Below are 8,818 nucleotides of genomic sequence, written 5' to 3' on the forward strand. Positions count from 1 at the left end.
GGCTGCTGGTGCAATAAAGCCAGTGCTTTCCTAATTTATGTTCAGTAGGAGAGAGTGCACTTCCCGTCATGTGTTCCAGGCCAGAATCCTCCAGTTCACCCTGCTTGGACCGCCTGGGCCCGGGCCCAGCCCTAGACCGGTAACTCTGGCCAGGAGAATGGAAAGCCTTGATCAGGTTAAACCTACCAGCCAACCAGAGCATATCCTTAGAATGAGGGTGGGGTCGGCTCCTGATAAGTGTGTGTGGAACTGAAATCTACATCCTTTTAGATAGGGGGTACTGAGGGGGTGGGGCGCCGAGTAGGTAGTCAGCAGTGCACCTGTGAGGAATTAGCACAGGGCCAGCTCATAAGTGTTAGCCATCGCTGTGGTCAGCAAAGACAAGATGGTGTGGGGGAATCCGCCTGGCACCCGAAGGCATTCATCTCAGATCCCTAATCCAGCGCTAACCACTAGCTTTGTAACTTCAGACAAATTATGGAAGTGGTACCATTTTAGAAGTGGAGGAGTACTTAGAGGCCATAGGGTTCAAGTCTTCACTGGGCAGACTTGGAAACTGACACCCCCAGAGATTAGTCTGGGTCTCGGTTTCTTTGTCTGTGAAGTAGGGCGGATAATACTGGTCCCGGCTCGTCTCAGTTATTATGTGGATCAAATGAGGTAATGTTTCTGCAAAGGGTTCAGGAAGGTAACAAAAATGCAGTTCTTATGCAAAGCATTTTATTTTCATCATTAATATAGTAACAATGCCTTAATAAGAGGAGAAAGGGAGAGTACATTCAAAGGATAAGCTTACTTGGCTCAAAGAAATAAATAACGCTTGCAAAAGAGGAAGGGGTGTGTGTGTGTGTGTGTGTGTGTGTGTGTGTGTGTGTGTGTGTGTGTGTGTGTGTGTGTGTTAGGTGAGGTGGGGAAGGTGTAAGGCGAGGCCCTGTTATATCCTTGGGGACTGGTATAGGGCGTGGCTCTAAGGGTGGGAGGTTGGGTGAGGTAGTTGGTTATAAATTGAAGTTCTCCCTCCTTGAATGACTTTTCAGGAGAGGAGGGTCACTCACTTAGGAGGACAAATCTAGATTTCAGGGTAATCTTACATTTCTGTAGTTCAGCTCCTCTGCAAAATTGATGCCGAGATAGGACTGTCATGCAGGAGACTGATGGGAGGAACTATCTATGAGGGAAGAAAGGGAGAGAGTTGGAAGAGGCAGGGAGATCTGACCTCTGGGAAGGGGAGGCAGAGCAGGCAGAGTGGGTGGGCAGGTCTCCGCTTGCAATGCTGCTCTGAGATGGTTTTGGCCAGACGGGCCAGAGTGCTGGAGCACAAGTTCCCTTCTGAGGATCCTGGTGGTGGATTCCAAGGAAGGTCGCTCGCCGAGGCACTCAGTCAATTACTCTCCCTGCTGCAACAGGAGATGAGATTGGGGTCCCACACCATCCCCTGAAGCTTCAAAACAGCTTCATTCATTCCTTCGCTCAGTCCGCTGATCAGCTACCAAGTGTCAGGTGTAGGTGGCCGCAGCAGTGGAAGCATGTGACCCTGGTCTTTCCTAGCTGTCTTCCATCTACTTTCTAATACTTCTAAATGGTGAGTGTTGGCCGAGTTAAATCCTGGTATCAGCGTGGTTCTTAACACTGAGTTAGCACTTAATAAACGTTCAAATTGCCATAATAAATCCAACCGTACCCCACTATTACTTGAAATATAAACAGCTACATTTACTTCTAGAACTCTCCACTGTTTACTGTGCAGAATGAGAGGAAATTTTAAACTCTCAGCACTTCTAGAAACCTGTTATTTGGATTATTTGGATAAGTTCAACATAAGAGTTTAGGAGAGATCAGTAGAGGAAAAACTTTATGAAAGTAAAAAGCTGAAGAGATCAGTAGAGAGTGGAGAAAAATGAAAGAAGAGAAATTTAATTTATGAATAGGAAATCCAGATCTTGGGGAGAAAATAGGGAATTATCTTTCTGAAACTCCCAGGAAACAAACAAACAAACAGACAGACAAAAGAAAACTTAACCCAAGATGGAAAAGATGGAAAAGAACAAGGTTGAGCAGGCATTTCAAGAAGCCAGAGATGAAATAAAAGGCAAAGAAGATTAATTACTCGTTGTAATGGGAGCCCATAGGAATTGATGGAAAAGTAGAACCCGTGGGCAAGGAAATAAAGAAATGGATGAGAAATATACAATTAGGGGTTTGAAATAAGCCAGTGAAAAAACAAAACAGAAAATAAAATGTGGGAGGGAGGAGAAAATCAATTATACCTAATGGATTTGTAATATAATAGAAAATGGAGTAAAAATGTAACAAAAAGGCACATAGGAATATTTTCTCTGAATAAATATTGCATTACTGGGAGTTCCCTGGTGGCCTAGTGGTTAGGATTCTGGGCTTTCACTGCTGTGGCCAGGCTTCAGTCCCTGCTCAGGGAACTTGAGATCCTGCAAGCCATGCAGCACAGTCAAAAACAACAACAACAAAATTTATTGCATTACTATTTCTATATTTCAAATCATTGATGATATTCTCATTCTCTACTACTTAGTGCCTATGATAGCATAGGGCAAAATAAAAATTTACACAGAAATAGGAAAACTGAATTTCTGACTGTGGCACTAGCATATCAGTCTCTATGGGTGTACCTGTGTGGTGTGATGCTGAACATCCGAGTAAAGACTAAGTTTCAGTGAAGAGCTCATACAACTCAATAGCAAAAACAAACGAAGAGTCCAATTAAAAATGGGGAGAGGAAGAGACATTTTTTCAAAGATTTACAAACACCAACAGGTACATGAAAAGGCGCTCAGCATCACTAATCATCAGAGAAATGTAAATCAAAACCCTAATGGGCTATCACCTCACACCTGTTACCTGGCTGTTATCAAAAAGACAGAAGTAAGTGTTTCTGAGGGTGTGGAGAAAAGGGAACACTTCTGCACTGTTGGTGGGAATGTAAATTGGTGTAGCCACTATGGAGAACAGTATGGAGGGTCCTCAAAAAATTAAAAATAGAACTGCCTTATGATCCAGCAATTCAACTTGTGGGTATTTATCGGAAGAAAGTTTAATCACTATCTCAAAAACAGGTCTACACCCCCATGTTCATTGCAGCATTATTCACAATAGCCAAGACATGGAAACAACCTAAGCGTCCATCAATGGATGAATGGATAAAGAAAAGGTGGTATATATACACAGTGGAATGTTACTCAGCCATGAAATAGAAGGAAATCCTGCCACTTGCAACAACGTGGATGGACCTTGAAGGCATTACGCTAAGTGGAATAAGTCAGACAGAGAAAGACAAATAGTATATGATCCACTTGTACGTGGAACAACAACAAAAGACAAACAAAAACTAACTCAAATATACAGAGAACAGATTATCAGTTGCCAGAGGTGGAGATATTGGGGGTACATGTGGAGAGTGGGCAAAATGGGTGAAGGGGGTCAAAAGTTACAAACTTCCAGTTACCAGATACATAAGTCCTGGGATGTAGTGTATAGCATGATGACTCTAGTTGACAATATTGTGTATTTGAAGTTTACCGAGGGAGTAGATCTTAAAAGTTCTCATCACAAGAAAAAAAAATTTGTAACTATGTGTGGAGATACATGTTAACTAATTGTGATCATTTCACAATATATACATATGTCAAATCATTATGTTGTATACCTAAAACTAATACAATATTATATGTGAATTATATCTCAATAAAAAAAGACTAAATTTCAGTAACATCTGGGTGTATTTTGAAACGTTTTCTATTTAGTTTCAGGAATTAAGGCATGTGTAGATTTTTCTCAAATTAAAATCTAGGGACTTCCCTGGTGGCGCAGTGGATAAGACTCCGCGCTCCCAGTGCAGGGGGCCCAGGTTCGATCCCTGGTCAGGGAACCAGATCCCACATTCATGCCGCAACTAATAGTTCACATGCCACAACTAAGGAGCCCATGTGCCGCAACTAGGGAGCCCGCATGCCACAACTAAGGAGCCCTGGACCTGCAACTAAGGAGCCCTCCTGCCGCAACTGAGACCCCATGCAACCAAATATGTAAATATAAAAAAAAAATCTAGTAAAAAAAATTGCAAGTCATTTTGGAAACTATTTTTCACGTGAAACAATATTGCAATGGATTATTACCCCTTTTGTCAACAAATTACATAAATAAAATTGAAATAGGAGGTTTTAGATCAAAATGAATGTAGGAATACAATGTGAAGCACAGAGTATTTGGCATCTATGCAAGGAAGACTGAGGCTGGCTGATAGATCTCATCGCTTCTGGGGGTAGGGGTGGAGCAGGGGTGCTTGTCCAGAGCTCGGGTGCTTCCCGGGAGGTAAGCAGCCACACTGAGGCCCTCTGCAGTGCTAGGTTCTGGAGTCAGTGGGCAAAGGAGGCAGAGTACATGGGGGTTAAGATGTTTTTAAAAATTTATAATGATCCGGATGTGAAAATGTTCTCCGTTGTGCATTCAGTGACGTTTAGAGAGGCATATCTAGGCTAAACTCACCAGGATCCACCTCTCCTTTCTGATGCATTCAGTGAATTAGAAGAAAACTTATAGAGAGCCATGATTTTGTTTTTAACCTGTATAATGAATAAAACTGCATCTCAAATCTGTGCTGCAGTACAGAAAGATTGCCGTTGTTTTGCTAACCAGCCTCTACTCTCTCTTACTTAGCTCTGCAGTAATCCATGGCAAGCTCTGTTAGTGACATGTGCTGGAGTGTCCAAATTCCTCATTCAGTCTTTACATTTGTAGAAAGTTTGAATTCTCAAGTCCCAAACCTCAAGGTGTTCGAAGTATGTATTTCTATAATTAAATGATCTTAAAATTTCTTTTTCCAGCTCCCTTTCTGCCTGATGGTAGAATTTAATTTAGTTAATTCCAGGTAAATTTAGTCCCTTCATGGTTTTTCTTGATCAGTCCAGACTAAAATCAAGTCAGTTTTTTAAAAAATGTATTTTACTGAAGTATGGTTGATTTACAATGTTGTGTTAATTTCTGCTGTACAGCAAAATGATTCAGTTACACATATATATACATTCTTTTCCATATTCTTTTCCATTATGGTTACCACAGGATCTTGAATATAAATTCCCTGTGCTATACAGTAGGACCTTGTTGTCTCTCCATTCTATATATGATAGTTTGCATCTGCTAATCCCAAACTCCCAGTCCATCCCTCCCCCACCTCCCCTCCCCTTTAGCAACCACAAGTCTGTTCTGTATGTCTGTGGGTTTGTTTCTGTTTCATAGATAAGTTCATTTGCATCATATTTTAGTTTCCACATGTAAGTAATATCATGCGGTATTTGTCTTTCTCTTTTCGGCTTACTTCACTTACTTTGATAATCTCTAGGTCCATCCATGTGGCCATGAATGGCATTATTTTATTCTTTTTTATGGCTGAGTAATATTCCATTTATATATATATATATATATATATATATATATATATACCACATCTTTCTTATCCATTCATCTGTCGATCAGCCAAGTCAGTTCTTTTTTTTAAATTTATTTTATTTTTGGCTGCATTATTCTTAGTTGCAGCACGTGGGGTCTTTTGTTGAGGTGCGTGGGCTCTTCATTGTGGCACGCGGGCTTTCTCTCTAGTTGTGGCGCAGGGGCTCAGTAGTTGCGGCGCGCAGGCTTAGATCTCAGACCAGGGATCGAACCCGCGTCCCCTGCATTGGAAGACAGATTCTTAACCATTGGACCACCAGGGTAGTCCCCCAGCCAAGTCAATTCTTAATCTTCTCCTGAGGCACAGGGAGACCTGCCTGCTCTCCCTGGAGAGCCCTTTCTTCCCTGCCCCTCCCGTACTGTCATTTCTGCTCCATCCTGTTGGCACTGCTTGGCGGCTCCAGGTTGCAGACCAGAAGCAGAGACTCTCCTTTGTTTTCAGACCCTCAAACTTTCCTGGAGATTCTACTGCCTTTTTCCTCATCTCACTCCTTAGAGCCCATGAGGAGGTGAGCAGAGCCCCTCTCAGATCCTGCCGGCATCTCTCTCATTCTCCCCCAACCATCTTCCTCTCCCCCCACTCCCCAGTTAGGAAGGGGATCTTTAGCTTGGTGGGAGGGGAGGTTGATATTTTGGGAGAAAAGTTGACTCAGCTACTTCTGGAATCACAGAGATTCTGGGGTTTCTGTGTCTACTGCAGGTTTTAGCATTTTAGCACTTTGGGGACAACGTTCCCTGCGGTAGTTACCTTAACAAGGAAACTGAGTACAAGGGGAAGTTTTCAATAAATCAGTGGGAAGTAGCCCATCAGTAAATACTTAACAATGCCACGCCACTCACATCATGGTGAAGCATCATCCAGAGTTGGTCTCTATTCCAGAAAGGCTCAGGCAGAAATGGGAGGGGCCTGGGGCTACAAACATGTGTATTTACGTCAGTCCAGCTGACAGGGGTACAAGCAAGTCTTCTTAAACTAGTTTCGTTCATTCGCAAAAGAAATGGTTGAGTCCCTGAGCCCCAATCTTCCCTTTTCCTCCCATTCAGATGTCCCAGTTTGGAAGTCTTCTGTTTTCTCTCTTGAGTCTTAGCTTTCTCTATCCTTTGGCCTCTGCACTAAAGGAGTTTCAGACTTGTAGGCCTAGAAAGCAGAGCTCCTGCTGTAAGGGGATCTCTTGAGAAAGGCCTCTTGGGAAAAGGTCCAGAAATAGACAAAGGATTGGAACAGACTACTGACAGCTCTTTCTTGTTGCAATCTTCTTTTCACAGTTTGGAAGCAATGACTTTCGTCCCTTCAGGACTCCAGGATTTGTGTAGGTCCCAGTCTTGGGTCTGTGCTCACAGGTGCCCAGAAGTATGGGGTAGTTCTCCCAACTCAGCCCCAGTCTTCCCCACCCAGGCCAGCCACCATCTTCTTCACCCCCCAGGACTCAGAAGTTCTTGTTTTCAGTCCCGGTTTTCTCCTGATCCTATTTCTTTGCTCTCTGCTTGCTGGGTCAACTCAGAACCCCACAACACAATGTCACTAAATTGGAAGGTTTGGGGATAGAAGAACAGACAAGTCCACCGGCTTCAAGTTTCATAGAGAATGTGCTCTCGAAATTGTTGTTTTTGAAATTCAGCTGCTTCTGGAGCTGAAGACAGCACATCTTGGAAGAAAAAGATGTAGCCAAGTCCTTGGGCCCTTGGAGAACTCGAGACCCTGCGTCCTAGGAGAGCTTGATGCTGGAACCTTGGAAGCAGAATCCAGACAGACCTGGTAAAATTGAGGTCAAATTCTGGTCAATTTCTCCATAGTTAGTAGGAGAAAGGACACAACTTTACGTCTGATTCAGACATTTTGACACTTAGAATGCTTAAATATGATGTTAAGAGTATACTTGATTTCGAGGCATAATCAAGATAGAGCTAACTGGGAGTGTAGCTTACGTCAGTGCTTCTCAAACTTTAATATGCACCCCAGTTACCTGGGGATCTTGTTAAAGTGCAAATTCTGACAAAGTAGGTTGTTGAGGGGCTGGGGGCGGCTGAGATTCTGCATGTCTAACATGCCCCCAAATGATGCCAGTGCCGCTGGTTCAGGGGTCACTGCTAAGTAGCAAGAGTTTAGAAGGCAGGCTTTAGGGTTGGAGATGACCCTCAACTGATGCTAAAAAGACCCAAACACTTTCAGCTCATACTGAGCTCTCCCTTCTGGTCCTCTTCCCCAAGCTGTGTCTGCTAGCTGCCCACGGTAGTCAACTTAACCATTGTATGACATTTCTTTCTCTTCTGGAGCAGCTAATGCTCTTTATTTTCTATTTTTTGGCCGCACTGCATGGCATGGCAGAACTTCCCTGACCCTGCACTGGAAGCACGGAGTCTTAACCAGTGTACCACTGGGGAAGTCCTAAAGCTCTTTAGATAACAAGAAGGGGAAGCAGATTTGTCTGAAGGATACTTTGCAGTTTACAGCATTGAAGAGCTGGCCAGCTAGTCATGGACAGATGGGAACCAGGGTGATTCAGGGGCCTCCTTAGCACAGGCTCTAGGATCTTGCCAGCTTTCCCATGAGATGCCTGAATTCTCTGGGTCTTTAGGTTTCAAATTGGGGTTAGATGTTTTTACCTTTAAAGCCCTCAGCATAAGCCAGTTAAATTTGTATCTGCCATATATTTCTTCATCACTTGTAAGGCTGTCCTTGCTAATTTTAACTTGTGTGTGTGTATATATATATATATATATGTGTGTGTGTGTGTGTGTGTGTGTGTGTATCTGTATGTCTAGGGGAAAAGGAGATGGTAATGTTACAGTATGATTTCTCCCGTTATCAAAAAAATCACTCGTATATCAAATTTAGGGCACTTAAAAGATACTAAGTTACTGTTTGGCCTTCTTATGTCTTGGATCTATAACTAAAATGTTCTCTGTGAGTAAGAGCTGTTTTTATTTACTTATTTTATCTTGCAAAGTGAACATGCCTTTTTGTCTAATTTAAAAAACACGAATTGTAGGGACTTCCCTGGCAGTCCAGTGGTTAAGACTCCATGCTCCCAATTCAGGGGGCACGGGTTTGATCCCTGGTCAGGGAGCTAAGATTCTGCATGCTGTGCGGTGCGGTCAAAAACAAAAAACAAAAAACAAAACGCTAATTGTAAATTTTAAATTTACATTTTGAGACATACTTTCTTCATAATCATAGGGGTTATATCTCTGAAAACATCACAACAGAGGAATTTGGGGCAGTAAAGTAATGAATAAGAGAATGGGTTTTCCTCTTCTATTTACTGTGTACATTTGGCCAATTAATTTCTCTGAAGCTCAATTGTGTCTCCTGCAACTGAGGGATAACAAGCTTCTTTCT

This window comes from Orcinus orca, chromosome 9, assembly GCF_937001465.1.
Source record: "Orcinus orca chromosome 9, mOrcOrc1.1, whole genome shotgun sequence".
Classification (NCBI taxonomy): Eukaryota; Metazoa; Chordata; class Mammalia; order Artiodactyla; family Delphinidae; genus Orcinus; species Orcinus orca.